This window comes from Schistocerca piceifrons, chromosome X (genome assembly GCF_021461385.2).
Source record: "Schistocerca piceifrons isolate TAMUIC-IGC-003096 chromosome X, iqSchPice1.1, whole genome shotgun sequence".
Classification (NCBI taxonomy): Eukaryota; Metazoa; Arthropoda; class Insecta; order Orthoptera; family Acrididae; genus Schistocerca; species Schistocerca piceifrons.
This window is the reverse complement of record NC_060149.1, coordinates 763454814-763472710: the sequence shown is the minus strand read 5'-3', so window position 1 is coordinate 763472710 and position 17897 is coordinate 763454814. Positions and strand designations below refer to the sequence as shown.

Below are 17897 nucleotides of genomic sequence, written 5' to 3'. Positions count from 1 at the left end.
AAGAACCACAACCTCCACACCGACACTAGAGTTTGCGGTATTAATCAGTAAGGGTAAGCCAGAGTACACAGACGAAGAAATGGAAAGTGAATTGACCTCTCAATCAGAAATCAACGAGCGCAAGGCACTACGCATTCTGAATGATAAAGGGCCTCGATTCTTAGTAAAAGTAGCCTCATAATCACACGACACCACAGACAAACTCATAAAAAAATGAGGCCTTCATTTACCACAGTAAGCATTCTGTAGAAACGTCTCGAACAACTACGCAAGTGTACCGTTGTCAACGATGCCTCCAACATAATAACCACCTAACCGAGCCGGCTGCTGTAGCTGAGCGGTTCTAGGGGCTTCAGTCCGGAACCACGCGGCTGCTACGGTCGCACGTTCGAATCATGCCTCGGGCATGGATGTGTGTGATGTCCTCAGGTTAGTTAGGTGTAAGTAGTTCTAAGTCTAGGCGACTGATGACCTCCGATGTTAAGTCCCATAGTGCTTAGAGCCATATGAACCATTTCAAACCTAACCGAAAACTGCAAGAGCCCACCAAACTGTCCCCACTGCAAGCAACACCACCTTCACAAACTATGCCCCAACCTAAAATCCTCATCTGCCAAAGGCCTTGCGGCAGTGGTAACACCGGTTCCCATCAGATCACCGAAGTTAAGCGCTGTCGGGCTGGGCTAGCACTTGGATGGGTGACCATCTAGTCTGACGAGCGCTGTTGGCAAGCGGGCTGCACCCAGCCCTCGTGAGGCAAATAGAGCAGCTACTTGATTGAGAAGTAGCGGCTCCGGTCTCCTAAACTGACATACGGCCGGGAGAGTGGTGTGCTGACCACATGCCTCTCCATATCCGCATGCAGTGACGCCTGTCGGCTGAGGCTGACATGGCGGCCGGCCGGTACCGTTGGGCCTTTCAAAATCTGCTATAGTGAGGTTAGTACTGTATGTCCCTTCCTTTGATGTGCTTCTTTTTACCCTGGAACTCTGTTCTCCGGGCCACTTTTATTTGCCCCGCCCTGTAATATTTTACATCGTCCTTCGAAAATTGCCGTGCAGAGGGTACTCAGCTTTTTGCGACTACCAGAGAGACCTAATCTATCTCTTAAGCAAACTATGGAAGGATCATTGCCGTAATTCATTGTACAAGGTATATTCAGGGTGTTTCTGTAAGATCGTGCAAGAATTTAACAGGACATAGAGGACGCCTCACTGAACAATTTGAGGTAGGCAACCTGGGGTCAGAGAAGCCAGCTTAAGGGGATAACAGGAATAAAATCATCTTTGTGTGTATTTTTTGTTTACATTAGTTAACTGAAAATACCATTATTGACACAATGAACGCACCATTTGTACTGTATCTTACAAAATATGCTGAAACTGACGGCTATCAACATCAATGCAAGCATGACATCGGCGAACAAGACTCTGACGCACCCTGACAAATATCCCTGGTGTGTTTCGAATCACATCACAGGCAGCTACAATTCTGGCAACTAATTCCGTCTCCGTATCCACTGGGGTCTCATACACAAGTGACTTTACATATCCCCATAGGAAATAATCAAGAGGATTCAGGTCAGGTGCTCTCGCAGGCCGTGGTATAATCCAGCGACCAGGAAATACTGTACCGCTACTGCTCCATCGTAGTGTACTGTACGTGTCTGAATAGCACTGAGTAATGAATTGGTCTCACGTTGATTCATAGCACCTTCTGTCATGGGACAATGTGAATACTATACGACAGAGGCACCTTATGGACAAGTAAAGAACACAAAACCTGCATCACGTCTTCCTGCTAATCAGGCTCGTCCTTCTTGTTTCCTTGCGGGAAATAAAGAATTACATGTAAATAAACAGCACAATATGTGGAAACATGTACGGATGTTAGTTTTAAATAAGCTGGAAAACAGTAATGTTAGACAAAGCGGTAGGTAAGTTTACTTCCATATCTGTTTAAGCTGGCTTTTCTGACCCCAGGTTCCCTATCTCAAATTGTTCAGTGGAGCATTCTCTATGTCTTATTGCATTTTTGCACACTCTTACGGGAACACCCTATATTTGAAGTAAAACGTTCACGAATGCATTCTATGAAAATAGAGGTTGAAAATGACATAGTAACGATTACTTGTTTTATATAGGACTTATATGAAACAAATGTTAGGAAGTAAATGCGATAATCTAATTTTTCAAACAGTTAAGGGTTGAGTTCAGGAGAATACAAGATTCAGTGATTATGATCTCTTTTACGATACTAGGCATAAGGGTTTAGTTGATGATAACCTGCTTTTACGAACATCAAAAAAATTTCATAATACAAGAGTCTATTGAAATATACAGAATTTTGAAAAATCAGGTAGGATTCCTTCAGTAAAAGTGAAAGACTTGTGCTACTTCGGAAGTTAAATCAAGCAATACTTCAAAAATAGAGAAGATGAAAAAAAAAAAGGCATGTGGCGGCATTACTCGTATATATAAATCAGTAGTATTCCATCGGTAATAAGGTGCAATGAGCGTAGCAGGTAGATGAATCCTAAATTACTGCTCCGAGCCACACATCCAGGCCTTGTTAACGTCATACTGCTGACATCAAAGTCACAGATGAGAAATATGCCAGCAGTTCAAAGTAAATACTTTTTTGAAATTCAGTGCTCGAGAAAACGGGAGCTGAACGTGATGCGGAGATACATTTCGCGATGCAATGAGAACAAGTTGTATCAAAGAGAGGTTTCACGGGACAAGTCAGTGCAGCGGCGCACTTTCACTGCTGTTAAGTGCATGTTGCGGCCTTGGATAGGTGATCGTACGCGAGGGAAGTCTGGATTGGCACTCGTCTCAGGCCAGCAAGCTCGCTTTCGGCGCCGCAAGCAGTGCAAAATCGACAACTTCGTTAACTTAACTTATGTAATGCCGAACAGCCAAGACTCAGGATTCAAATGATGAGGATGGTGACCGCAAGGGTGCGAGTATAGATGAAATTCGGCTAGTTGTGAGTGATTACGCTATGATGTGACGTTCACTGGACAGATACGTCACTAGATGTTATGAGGGTGTTACGGAGAGAAAGCCACCTCAGCATTGGTCTGAAGCTACTCAGGAGAATCACGGACAACGTAAATCACTGGTACCGGACGAGAATTTGACTTATGAAGTTGGTATGTGTACAGATATCATTGGTGCTCTTGCAGCTCTCGAAGAATGAAGTTATAATGAAAGCTAGACTTTGAAAAGTTACGCGTAGATAATCGACATTACTGTGTCAGACAGGATTTATTGCAGCCATTGTTCCTCGGTAATCAATTTTTCACAGACGTTAGTGTTTTAACTACTGCAAACAGTTGATGTTTGCGAATGTAGGAAGCGATACGCGACATGCGCAGGTGGTGCAGCTAGGAGCGTGGCGCGGTGGACAGAGCTCACATGAGAAGCAGGAAGTCGGCGTGACCTAGTTCGCGTCTGTGAATCAGACGTCACTGGAGAGCGCCGTGCGCACCCATCAAAGTTGATCGCCGAGCTGCTCGCTTTCGACTCACAACGGCCAACGGCGTTACACTCCGCCTCGCGGCTTCTTCGCGTAAGTGACACGCGAGGTGTGAAGAAAGGAAGTATCAGGTATCTGGCGCGAAAGCAGATATGGGTATACTTTGCGTGCTTCTCACTGCTGTAGCCCACGCACGCGGTTCTCTTTCGTACCGAACTGCGGACGACACACACTGATGCTTAAGACAGTTAGTATTATTTAAATTTCTCTGTTAAATAACGTACATAACAGCGATCTCTAAGTCTAATCTGACGGCTACAATATTATCGAAACGTGGAAAGGAACCACTAACGTTATAGGTAACACACAACCGTAACTGAAATGAAGAACAGTGGTTATCAGTTGAATGGTAGCCTTAACCAGAGTTGCGCTCTATAAAAAGTACGGTTTGGTCGTTTTGGTACAATACATAAATGACGTAGTAAATGGTAGAATGGCTCTGAGCACTATGGGACTCAACTGCTGAGGTCATTAGTCCCCTAGAACTTAGAACTAATTAAACCTAACAGGACATCACAAACCTCCATGCCCGAGGCAGGATTCGAACCTGCGACCGTAGCGGTGTTGTGGTTCCAGACTGCAGCGCCTTTAACCGCACGGCCACTTCGGCCGGCAGTAAATGGTAGAATTACCGGTAGTATTGGCAAGGAAAGTAAAATAAACGAACATGTGAGAGAGAAAGGTGGGGCCGACGACTTCTCTTTGTTTTTGTTTATCTGTTCGTTTGTTTCGCTTGAAACTAGAACCGCACATCGTTCAGTCTTAGTGCGTTGTGTATTTTATTTCTTTACAAAATATAAACTGCATTTTATAAGTAATAAAAATTAGTTGATCGCGTAACTTCTGCGTTTTTATGTAGCCACAGCAATCACGTTTCTGCAAGTACAGTTTACACGCCCAAAAATAACTAAAACTATATTATTATTGTTGTTTAATGCACTCAACAGAACATTCTTCATCATGATCAAAGGCAAGAATTCCTGTTACAATTGATTCGTGCGAAAGTTGTTTAGCGGTAACAGAAACATGCTTTATGTCCGTTAGGGGAAGTATTAAAGCGATGTTTGTTAGTTTTTTGGCCTTTTAAAGAAATTTAACCTTTTTCCGAGTAGCGTTTTGTAGCGCTGTATTGTTTTATGTTTTTAGTTTTACTACAACAGCCCTCTGTTTCACGTTACAAATCATCAGTTTTAGAATAAAGCCTGAATTAAATATTAACTGTTTAATTTTGCTATAAATACCGTTTATTTTTAAGTAACAGACAGGAGGATAACTATGTAACCGTGTAGGTTACGTGGCTCTTTGTATATCCTCACTCATTTATCTAGATGGTTCACTGCTTCCTGTTACTAGGTGATTCTGGTAAAACACTGATCGAATACGCAAACAAAGAATCAGAATGAGGTAACGTCCGAAAGGTACGCAACACACCTAACGTACAGGTAACGTGATTATGATCTTAACTGACCAAAGCTACAGCGAAATCTACCGGAATCTATTTTTACTTCTGATAGTCTACGATAGACGTTCAGTCTATAAAACTAAGAATCAATGACAGAAACAACAAAACAGATTTAGCTTGTGGGATTAAAATACACGATGAAACGATATCAACAATAAGATTCGTTATGGCACTGCTGTTATCAGTGAAAGTTAGGAAGAATTCCGAACCCTGCCAAATGCAACCAACAGCCTACACAGCACGCACTGCCGGCCGCGGTGGCCGAGCGGTTCTAAGCGCTTCAGTCCGGAACCGCGCGACTGCTACGGTCGCAGGTTCGAATCCTGCCTCGGGTATGGATGTGTGTGATGTCCTTAGGATAGTTAGGTTTAAGTAGTTCTAAGTTCTAGGGGACTGATGACCTCAGATGTTAAGTCCCATAGTGCTCAGAGCCATTTGAACAGCACGCACTGTGGACTGAGAGTAATGAAACGAAGACGAATGCAATGAGAAGTAGCAAACTGGGATTAGTGATAAACTCAAAATCAAAACTGGGGTCCGAGAAGTAGACGAAGTGAAGGAATTTGAAGCACAATAACATGTACTTAAGTTTATCCATAGGCAAGGAACATAATTACCGTAGAAAGGTAATTGATTGTTCCGTCACTGCTTGGTAGAACAATTACATAATTATGAATCGAAAGCACAAAATTATAGGTGTTCTACAGTATTAATTAATGCGGTCAACCGGTTTTCGACCACAAAACCATCATCAGACTATAAATATCCGTCGTCATCATAGAGGATGGAATACTGCTAAGCAACACTGAAAGAGATAGTACACACGGACAGTGAGGTACAAACAGAGGGTAAATGTCATCTTCGACAATGCAACAGTAATGCAATTGAAAATGTTAAATGCAAACTGTAAATGAATCTGAAGAGAACAAACCAGAAACTATTAGCACTAGACACTGAAAGAAATGAGTTTGTGTTTGTGGATCAGGAGGATGACATGAGCAACAATTATACTCAATAAAAGAGAAGAGGTACATGTCGTGAAACCACCTAAGAGCCTATAAACACACAGACTCCTAACATTGATGTTTCGATGTTTACCTTTAACATTTTTTGGTTTGTCTTCTCTACATTTCTCATTTGTTTAGCTTTAACGTTTCCAATTATGCTATTAATGCCTTATCAAAGATGAGATTTACCCTGTATTTGAACCTCACTCTCCATGTGTAACTTTCTAAACGTTGTTGACCAGTACTGTGTCCTTTTTGATGACGATAGTCAGCTTCATTCATGACTGGCTTGTAACTCGAAAAACAGTTAACTAAATAAATTAATACCGTAGAATAATCAGAATGCTGTGTTTTACATTTATATCCTTGAAAAATGTTATGAACAAAAGAGTTCCACAGATTACGTTATGCACGGCATTTACATAATATCAAAGCAATCTCCATGGCAGGTCGAGAAATCTTTCCTTTGATTTTGTATTCCGGGCCTATGTTATCTAAAAGCATTATTTCCTTTGTTTATTGCTGCTTCTCTGCTGATCTGCAAATACGGGATAACTTATGTAAGGAAATGAAATGTGCAGTGTGTATTAACAGTTAGGTTGTGGGGATATAATTTCGCAACGACACTGGGTTACTGAAAACAGACTTTTTTTCTTTTGGTTCTCTTGACGCAGGCAAGGAAGAAACCATAGGTTTCAGTGAGGTATTGCGTCAGATGATACTACTTACACTGTAAGAAACACACAGAAGTTTGGCTTAACAAACGATTTACTCTGCTGCAAAGAGAATGACTGCGTTACGTCTCAGTGAAATCTAAAAACAAATTACTGTAAGTTAACGCAGCTGAGCATCGTACACCGTGAGTGCATGCACCTCGCAATCCCGCGTCCGCATTTTGGGTTAAGCTAACAGCGGGAAGCTGCAGTGCATAGCGCTGTTGCACAAACGGGTGCGTCTATTTCGGAAGGCGGAGTTCAGCGCCCCTGGGACGAAATGTGGGTTAGGCCGTCGCTCCGCTTGTCACAGCTGAGCTGCGCGCAAAGTCCGCGCTAATTGAGTCTTCACCAACGATGACACTCCGCCCAGCGTCACATTCGCTTTCTGTTACACTTAGCGGAACCCATATGGCGGTCGTACTCTGATCAGCTAGAACATTATGACCAGCGACCTGGTATCTATACAGGGTGAAAAGTATTTAAACCGACAAACTCTGGGAGGTTGTAGGGGACATCAAAACAAATATTTTTCCCTAATGCCATTTTTTCGTATGAAGAGTATTTAAACCGGCAGAGGAAGATTTCTCTGGCGGCAAATTAACTAAACCAACACACACTTTTCCATTGTTTTATGACCAAAATACATCACATTAACACAACCCAATTTCAGTTACAGTAGATTTAAAAAAATGCCTCCATTGACACGTAAACAAAGGTTACACCGTCGGATCATGTTCTGTCTGACACGGGCAAAAACCCTAGGAGTATCCCGAATTGTTCCTGCTGCTGCTACTCTCCGCGCAACCAGATCCTCTTCTGATACAACAGGAGTTGCTAAACAAGGTTGCGCATCTCTCTCCACACGTAAAAGTCCAGAGGGGACATATCTGGGGATCGAGCAGGCCATGGTACAGGACCACCTCTGCCAATCCACGTTTCTGGGAACCGTCGGTCCAGGAATCGACGCGCACGACGACTGAAATGTGCCGGCGCCCCGTCATGTTGGAACCACATGCGTTGTCTTGTAGCGGGCGCGATGTCATCCAGCAATTCTGGCAATGCTCTGGCGAGAAAATTGTAATAGCGCCAGCCATTTAATGGCCTAAGTAGGAGATACGGCCCAATTAAACAGTCCCCAATAACACCGACCCACACATTAACGAAGAACTGCACTTGATGAGCGCTAGTAACTGTGGCATGTGGGTTATCCTCACTCCAAACATGCGAATTGTGCATGTTGAAGACTCCATCACGCCCGAACGTTGCTTCATCGGTAAACAACACAGAGGATGGAAATGTAGGATGCATTTCACATTATTCCAGGTACCACTGCGAAAACTGTCCTCTGGGTGGATAATCAGCTGGCTCCAGGTTGTGGACACGCTGTAAGTGAAATGGACGTAACAATTGCTCTCGAAGGACTGTTCATACATTCGTCTGATTCGTCCCCATGTTACGTGCAATTGCGCGAGTGCTGATTGAAGGATCCCGCTCCACATGCCGCAAGACAGCTTCCTCAAATTGCAGCATTCTTACCGTGCGACGGCGTCCCTGTCCAGGTAATCTGCTAAATGACCCGGTCTCACGCAGACGTTGGTACACGGCAGCAAAGGTCGTATGATACGGGATACGGCGATTAGGATATTGTTGTTGATAAACCCGCTGTGCAGCTCGTCGGTTGTGGTGCGCTACGTAGTACGCACCAACCATATCAGTATACTCACTCCAGGTGTATCGCTCCATTAGTAAACAGAGACAATGCACTACTACACTGGTGGACGGCAGTTGCTTACAACTGAAGAGCGTAATACGCCCTCTAACAACTGAAAATCGTAATACGGCCTCTAACAACTGAAGAGCGTAATACAGCCTCCACCGGTTTAAATAATCCTCATAGGAAAAAATGACATTAGGGAAAAATATTTGTTTTGATGTCCCCTACAACCTTTCAGAGTTTGTCGGTTTAAATACTTTTCACCCTGTATAGACCTGTCTAGGCGATATCAGCATCACCCGCCTAGGAATGGCTGTTACTCAGACAAACGCACAGTGCATGTAGTATCGGTGTGTGTGCTGTCCATGCGTAGAATGGAGAAGGCGAGCAATCTGAGTTTGGACGAGGGCAGATTGTGATTGCCCGGAGTCTTGGCACGAGCATTTCGGAAACTGCACGACTTGTCGGGTGTTAGAGGAGTGCTGTGGAGAGTGTCTTCAACACGTGGTGAAACCAAGATGAAACGACGTGGCAGACGTCGTGGTGTCCGGCGGCCACCCCTTATAACAGATGTCGGACGTCGTAGGCCGGGCACACTAGTAAAACAGGACAGGCGGCGAACTGTGACGAAACTAACATGAGACTTTAATGCTGGGCAGAGTACAAGTGTGTCTGAACACGCAGTGCACCAAACATTCCTAACGGTGAGGCACAGCAGACGACGACCGAGGCACGTGCCAATGTTAACACTACACATCGGCAACTACGATTAAAATGGGCACGTGATCATCGGCACTGGACGTTGGCACAGTGGGAGAGCTTGCATGATCTCATGAATCCCGATACCTCCTTCATCATGCCGATGGAAGGGTGGGAATCCGTCGTCTTTCAGAGAAATAGCTTCTTGACACCTTTACTGCAGGGCGGGGACCAGCTGGCAGCGGCTCAATTATGCTCTGGGGAGCATTCACCTGGGCATCCATGGGTCCAGTGGAGCTCGTGCAAGGCATCACGACGGCCAGGGAGTATCGTACACTGGTTGTAGACCACGTACACCCCTTCATGGCGATCATGTTTCCTGAAGGAAGTTGTATTATTCAACAAGGCAATGTGTCATGTCACACTCATCGGAGGTGAGGGTATCATCTGGAGTGCCCCAGGGAAGTGTGGTAGGTCCGCTGTTGTTTTCTATCTACATAAATGATCTTTTGGATAGGGTGGATAGCTATGCGCGGCTGTTTGCTGATGATGCTGTGGTGTACGGGAAGGTGTCGTCGTTGAGTGACTGTAGGCGGATACAAGATGGCTTGTACAGGATTTGTTATTGGTGTAAAGAATGGCAGCTAACTCTAAATATAGATAAATGTAAATTAATGCAGATGAATAGCAAAAAGAATCCTGTAATGTTTGGATACTCCATTAGTAGTGTAGCGCTTGACAGAGTCACGTCGATTAAATATTTGGGCGTAACATTTCAGAGCGATATGAAGTGGGGCAAGCATGTAATGGCAGTTGTGGGGAAGGCGGATAGCCGTCTTCGGTTCATTGGTAGAATTTTGAGAAGATGTGGTTCATCTGTACAGGAGACCGCTTATAAAACACTAATACGACCTATTCTTGAGTACTGCTCGAGCGTTTGGGATCCCTATCAGGTCGGATTGAGGGAGGACATAGAAGCAATTCACAGGCGGGCTGCTAGATTTGTTACTGGTAGGATTGATCATCACGCGAGTGTTACGGAAATGCTTCAGGAACTCGGGTGGGAGTCTCTAGAGGAAAGGAGGCGTTCTTTTCGTGAATCGCTACTGAGGAAATTTAGAGAACCAGCATTTGAGGCTGACTGCAGTACAATTTTACTGCCGCCAACTTACATTTCGCGGAAAGATAAGATAAGAGAGATTAGGGCTCGTACAGAGGCATATAGGCAGTCATTTTTCCCTCGTTCTGTTTGGGAGTGGAACAGGGAGAGGAGATGCTAGTTGTGGTACGAAGTACCCTCCACCACGCACCGTATGGTGGATTGCGGAGTATGTATGTAGATGTAGATGTAGAAGGCCAGGATTCTGATGGGAGTGGTTTGCGGAACACAGTGACGAGTTCCAATTGATGTGCTGTCGCCTCTCTCTCCCCTTCTCAGCTCGCCAGATCTGAAACCGATCGAACACATTTGGCATATGATTGAACGTGGCGTCAGAGCTCAATGCTCCCTCCCCGGAATTTACGGGAATCAAGTGACCTGTGTGTGCAGATGTGTTGTCAACTCCCTCCAGCGACCTACCAGGGTCTCACTGCTTCAATGCCATGACGCGTCACCGCTTTTATGCGTGCCACAGGTGGATATACCAGCTATTAGGTAGGTTGTCATAATATTCTCGCTTATTAGTGTGTATGTGGCCGAAAATGAAGGCGCTCATCTGACCGAACGGATGGTTATCTGGCTTAAAGCAATACATTGATTCTTCAGCTGTGTATGTAATTCCACTATAACAACTATAAATTAGACACAGATAAAAAATACATATTATGAAAAGCGACAAAATAAAAGTATGGTCTTATGGCATCGTTGGGTAAGTCCCCTGTGAGGTTGGAATCAAATGGTTCAAAATGGTTCAAATGGCTCTGAGCACTGTGGGACTTCACTTCAGAGGTGATCAGTCCCCTAGAACTTAGAACAACTTAAACCTAACTAACCTAAGGACATCACACAGATCCATGCCCGAGGCAGGATACGAACCTGCGACCGTAGCGGTCGCGCGGTTCCAGACTTTAGCGCCTAGAACCGCTCTGCCACCCCGGCCGGCTGTTGAAATCACAGATAATGTCCACAAACTATACAAAATCTTTTTGTAGGCAATCATATTCAAACGCCGCATAATATTAAGAAAGATACCAAAGTCAAAATATCTGAGATATGTCTCGAAGAGCTGTTCAGGAACACTGATAATTTAATGTAAGAGAACTTATAAAGTACAGACGAAGTTGTCATCTGCTGTATTCAGTTTGTAGTTTTGTTAGTGTGTGGTCTTCAGTGTGAAGTCTGGTTTTACGCGCCTCTCCACGCTAATCTTTCCTGTAAAAGACTCTTCATCTCCATATGACTATTGCAGACTTGGTCTCCCTTTAAAATTTTTACCCCCTCCAGACACACACACACACACACACAGACACACACACTTTCAGCCATCACCAAACTGACGATTCCTTGATGCCTCGCTGGCCGTGGTGGCCAAGCGGTTAAAGGCGCTACAGTCTGGAACCGCGCGGCCGCTACGGTCGCAGGTTCGAATCCTGCCTCGGGCATGGATGTGTGTGATGTACTTAGGTTAGTTAGGTTTAAGTAGTTCTAAGTTCTAGGGGACTGATGACCTTAGAAGTTAAGTCCCATAGTGCTCAGAGCCATTTGAACCAACCTTGATGCCTCAGAATGTGTCCTGTCAATCGATTTTCTCTTTTAGTCAAGCTGTGCCACAGATTTCTCATTTTCTCAGTTCTAGTAAGTGCTTACGTTTCAGTTCCGTATAAAGTTGCACCATTTCAGAACAGCCGTTTTTCGAATTAGGTCTTTCAGTGCTCTGTTAAATTCTTCTCGCGGTATCACACCTCTCATCTCATCTTCACCTACCTCCTTTTCTTTTTCTCCAATCTTGCCTTCGAGTCTGTTTCCCTCGTATAGCCCTTCTATATATTGCTACGGTCTCAAGGCTTCCTTTCTTTGCTTAGTTTGTACTCAGGTGATTTAATTAAGAAATTTCATAGACCAGAACCTAAAAGTACAGAGCTGAACCAAGGTATGTCACTCAACACTCTATTCTTCTCCGACTTCAAGCCATACTGGGCTCCAGTCGAAAAACTTAGACACATCCTTCACTCTTACAGCGGCTTATCCACTGTTGTGGAACACTGTGTGGCGGACAAGGACTCGAAACTGGACCTTAATTTTCGAAGACAATATTTTTGCCAGGCTCCTATCAGTAGCTTCAATTCTACCCGGATTCTTCTTTATACTCTCTGCTATATCCTTTCTTTCAAGTGTCAGTACAGCTGCGTGAATTTAGAAAATGAAAGAGAGCTAATGGCGAAATCGAAGAGGTGAGTGGTTTGGATAGATCATCGCACCCGTAAGCCAGGGCTCTGGGTTTTGACCCGGAGCACAGTTTTACGAGTAGTATGCCAGGAAGTTTCACCTGCGTACAGTTATCGAAATGCAAAGTAAGATCGCAATAACTGCTTCTACTTCAAAATGCCTACAGTGAAAACCAAAGCGCAGACACTGCACGCTTCAGATCATTCAACATCGATTTTACTTTTTATTTGTCGTATGGTTTTACATGTACACAGAAGTACCTACAATCAAATGGTAATGTCAAAATGTGACAGCCAGTGAAGAGCAATTTGAGTCACTTAGTGTAAAGTCCTCAGACCACCGTCAGATGCTCGAGGCAGGCACTCCTTAACAATGTGATGTATCGTTTGCCCGCAGTCGCAGTCAACAGATGGACAGAATCTCCGCTTCTTCATGGTGTAACCACATCTTACGTGGCCAGTCCCAGAGCGACTCAGCCTCGACCAGATCTGGCATGGTCTTTCGAATCCCTCCACATTCTTTGTTGGATCTTGGAGCAGGTGAGCGTTGTCGGGTGGATGATCGTTCCAGCGTTGTCGCCATTTGAGGTCATGTACAAGAACCGATACTTTCTAAATAAATCCAGAGTGACCTGCGTCATTTGAAACGAGTTGTTGGTGGATCTTGTAGGACATTATACAAAGGAGAGTTTTTATGAGAAGTAATCTTTTTGAGCAAGTTTATCTTAGCTGCTTTCCTCCTGAGGTCAATATGAGCTAAGACAGGCAGCCACTGAGAGTAGACCTGACAGGAGCAGTGATAACTTTCATGCATCATTAAGCTGCGCATCAGTATTTGTTGTGTGGGCGCTGTTTTCCCAACACGCAAGGGCAATATTCTCCAGCAGAATGCACAACAGCGATTGCATCAGACCGTCGAGTATTGGCGTCTTGAGCCAAGTTTCTTAGATAACTTCATGCACTGTTGTTTGAATGCCAAGGATAGATATACTGGATTATAGTAATTCAAAATATGTCGGGATAATCTCATCCTATAATGAAACACACGGTTTAAATACCTCAGGATGATATTGCTTGTCAGATAGAAAACGAAAGTAAATCTTGATCATTGCGGCTATGTAAACACTTTCACATCGTAGCAAAATTCTGATACGAAAAATATCGACGCTCTATTTCAGCTGAGTAAAATGAAGTTCATTAGTTAAGGTAAGTGCGACTCTATGCAACATAGGAAATAACACATTAGGAAGAAGACTCTGTAACATTGTCATTAATGAAAAAATAAAAGATTAAAAACATGGATGACAGCAATATGTTTTACGAATGGAATACAATGCCATCCCAAACCAAGCCATTTGAGATGGTATCAAAGAGAAAAATGATTTTGAAGCGAAAAAATAACATGGACAGACAGGCCGGCAAAGGCAAGACTATCCGATTCGTGATAACGATGGCAATGAGAGCATTCTCTTCACTAAGGCGACAACATACTGAAAAAAAACATCGCAAATGTTATCCCCCACAACAGAATTGTCTCGTTGTCTGCTATTGTACCACATTGTACTTAGAACGAAACAAATACACTGAAGCTCCAAAGAAAGTGGTATAGGCATGCGTATTCTAATACAGAGATATGTAAATGCGCAGAATACGCCCCCGCGGTCTTCATCACCTATATAAGACAACAAGTGTCTGGCACAGTTGTTAGATCGGTAACTGGTGCTACAATGGCTGGTTATCAATATTTAAGTGAGTTTGAACGTGGTGTTATAGTCGGCACACGAGCGGTGAGACACAGAATCTCCCAGGTAGCGGTAACGTCAGGATTTTCCCGTACGACCATTTCATGAGTGTACCGTGAATATCAAGACTCCGGTAAAACATCGAATTCCCGACATCGCTGCGGCCGGAAAAGTAACCTGCAAGAACAGGACAAACGACTACTGAAGAGAATCGTTCAACGTGAGAGCAGTGCAACCCTTCCTCAAATTGCTGCAGATTTCAATGTTGGGCCATCAACAAGTGTCAGCGCGCGAACCATTCAACGAAACATAATTGATATGGACTTTCGGAGCAGAAGGCCCACTTAAGTAACCTTTATGACTGCACGACACAAAGCTTTACGCCTCGCCTGGGCCCGTCAACACCGACACTGGACTGTTGATGAGTAGAAACATGTTGCCTGGTCGGACGAGTCTCGTTTCAAATTGTATCGAGTGGATGGATGTGTACGGGTTTGGGGACAACCTCATGAATCCATTAACCCTGCATGTCAGCAGGAGACTGCTCAAGGTGGTGGAGGCTCTGTAATGGTGGGGGGCGTGTGTAGTTGGAGTGATATGGGACCCCTGATACGTCTAAATACTCTTGACGGGTGACACGTACGTAAGCATCCTGTCTGATCACGTGCATTCATTCATGTCCATTGTGCACTCCCACGGACTTGGGCAATTCCAGCAGGCCAGTGCGACAACCTATACATCCAGAATTGCTACAAAGTGGCTCCACTCTTCGCCGATGAGTGTCGCATATGCCTTCAACCAGACAATCGTCGGAGGCGTGTCTGGAGGCTGAAAGCCTTAGACACACTGTACAGCGAGTGCAGCAAGTTGGAGGTTCCCTGATGTTTTGGGGTGGCATTATGTTGGGCCGACGTACGCCGCTGGTGGTCATGGAAGGCGCCGTAATGGCTGCACGATACGTGAATGCCATCTTCCGACCGATAGTGGAAACATATCGGCAGCATATTGACATTCGTCTTCATGGACGACAATGCACGCCCGCATCGTGCACATCTTCTGAATGACTTCCTTCAGGATAACAACATCGCTCGACTACAGTGGCCAGCATGTTCTCCAGACATGAACCCTATCGAACATTCCTGCGATAGATTGAAAAGGTCTGTTTATGGATGACGTGACCCACCAACCGCTCTGAGGGATCTACGCCGAATCGCCGTTGAGGAGTGGGACAGTCTGGACCAACATTGCCTTGATGAACTTGTGGATAGTATGCCACGACGAATACAGGCATGCATCAATGCAAGAGGACGTGCTACTGGGTATTAGAAGTACCGGTGTGTACAGCAATCTGGACCACCACCTCTGAAGGTCTCGCTGTTTGATGGTAAAACATTCAATGCGAAGTTTTATGAGCAATAAAAAGGGCGAAAATGATGTTTATGTTGATCTCTATTCCAATTTTCTGTACAGGCTCCGAAACTCTCGGAATCGAGGTGATACAAAAGTTTTTTTGGTGTGTGTATGATCTGCCTATTGCTAAATGAAAAGCGCTAGTTTGTTTTTGTACTACAGCATTAATTTTATTGTGTTGACCGGTTTTTGGCTTAGAAGTCCGTCTTCAGACTATTGTCGCCGAAGCTGTTACAATGTTTGTAAACGACATTGGAAAGGAAGATACACATCTAGATTGAAGCACAAATGCACAGTATATAACGTCTTTGACAGTGTGTTGGTAATGCAATGAGAAAGTAAAAAAATGAACAATAAGTAAATATAAAATGAGTAAACAGGACACAACTTTAACACAAAACTGGAACAGCATGCCTACATAACAGTTAGATTAATAAACAAAACCAATAAAATAAAATAAAGTTAGTGCTTGACAAGGATCCTTATTACAGGAGGTATAAGTCATGGAGAGTGATACACAAACCAATGAAGAGGAAGAATTATCAATGTAACTATAGAGTGTGTGAAGATCTTAAGCAATATCTATAAGATAAACAGTAATGATTTTAATTTGGCACTTGTTTTATTTTCCATGTTTAACACCTCTTGAGGTTGTCTTTCCGGGTACTATTTTTATTTTACTTGCTTAATTTATTTAATGTAAACTGTTACATACGTACAGTTTTTTGCATATCATTAATGTTTTTCTTGTTTTGCTCCCTTTACATTCGTATATTGTTCAACTTTTTACTTTTTAAAAATGTAGTACTACTACACTCTCAGAAATGGAATTTACCGTATGTTCCCTCAGACTCCTCCATTTTCCTGCTTTATTCATTTCAGTTATCATCTGCCTAATGGCTTTCAAAGCGTAATGTATAATTCTCTTATTCTGTGTATCCTCACGTTCCTTCCACCGTTTTGCATTTCATCTCCGTAGTGTGATCGTTCCTTTCAGGTCGAGCCAAGTTCTCTGTTCAGTGACCTACTCCTATACAGTAACGCGAGGAGTCTAGCTTGTGAACTGGGTAGATGCGCTAGACCTGGGTCGAACTAGTGCTCTGGATGAACTATTGTTAGTCTGGAAAATCTGCCAACCTGAGTCAGGTTGTTACGAATTTGCCCATACACATTTATTCAAAAGAGCGACTTGTTTCCAATTAACGCCCAATAAATACAATAGGCTAACAATAAAAACATGACTATAGATCAGAGTACACACGATTCGCAGACATTCCTTCCCTTCGCTTAAGGTTACGCTGGTCCTTCTTAGAAAGCGCACCTCGCCATGGAAACATCTGCCACGTCGACGATGAATAAGACTCATTAGCTTCATAAGCTTCAATGGAAACGTGATAACTACATTGGGGAATTATGAAGACAAAGTATGGGTATTTGTAATCTCACGTATTTTATTAACCTAGACATCTACTTATACCATCACAGGTTTGTAATTTTATCCTGGAAACATGGTGAATGATTCATTACACTTGGCACGTATATTACCTGCTTTCCTAAGTGAACACCAACAGTACAGTGAACTTCGAGTAACATAAGTGAGAAATCAGGATTCGACTGCGACGCGCCTGCAAGATATTTCGACGCAACACGCAGACAATACAAGTACTCGTGTTGCCTATCAACAAGGCTTTTTCTTGGCGTTCTGTAGAAAAGACCTTGAGGTGAACATACCGCTTACTCGAATAGCTTAGCGGGATTGGCTTCCGGGAAACATAAATTTTAAGGAGGCGAAGAATGAACACAACGCAAAACAAGGTTGTAATCAGCTAAGGAGGATCTGCAGGCGATTGGATAGATGACCATCACTGCGTAGTTACGCTGGCAGCATTTGTATTTCTGTTACCAGTGTCCTTCCTTTTCCGGATTGGTATTGAACTCGTCGTAAACAGTTGGAGGTCATACGCTCACATCTGAAATGGTTCTTTGCGAGAAAGCACGTAGCGTTTCAAAGTATATTATCTCAGCATTGAAATGCAGAGGGAATGCAAACCACAGCAAATGTGAAGAAGATATTTGGCCAGGAACAGTACCCGCGTACTGCTTCTCTGCCTAATCAGTACGCCTGTCTCAGATGAGTAAAGAGAAAATGATGTGCTAAAGCAGAAAACAAACTCTAAAGAAGAAGGACCTACAATCAACGTTAAAGTGGTTATGACTACG

General features: G+C 43.8%; 1 pseudogene; it reads left to right on the top strand.

Annotated features, from left to right (window-relative positions):
• Positions 1 to 612: 612 nt before the first annotated feature.
• Positions 613 to 730, top strand: LOC124723396 (annotated as a pseudogene).
• Positions 731 to 17897: the final 17167 nt, after the last annotated feature.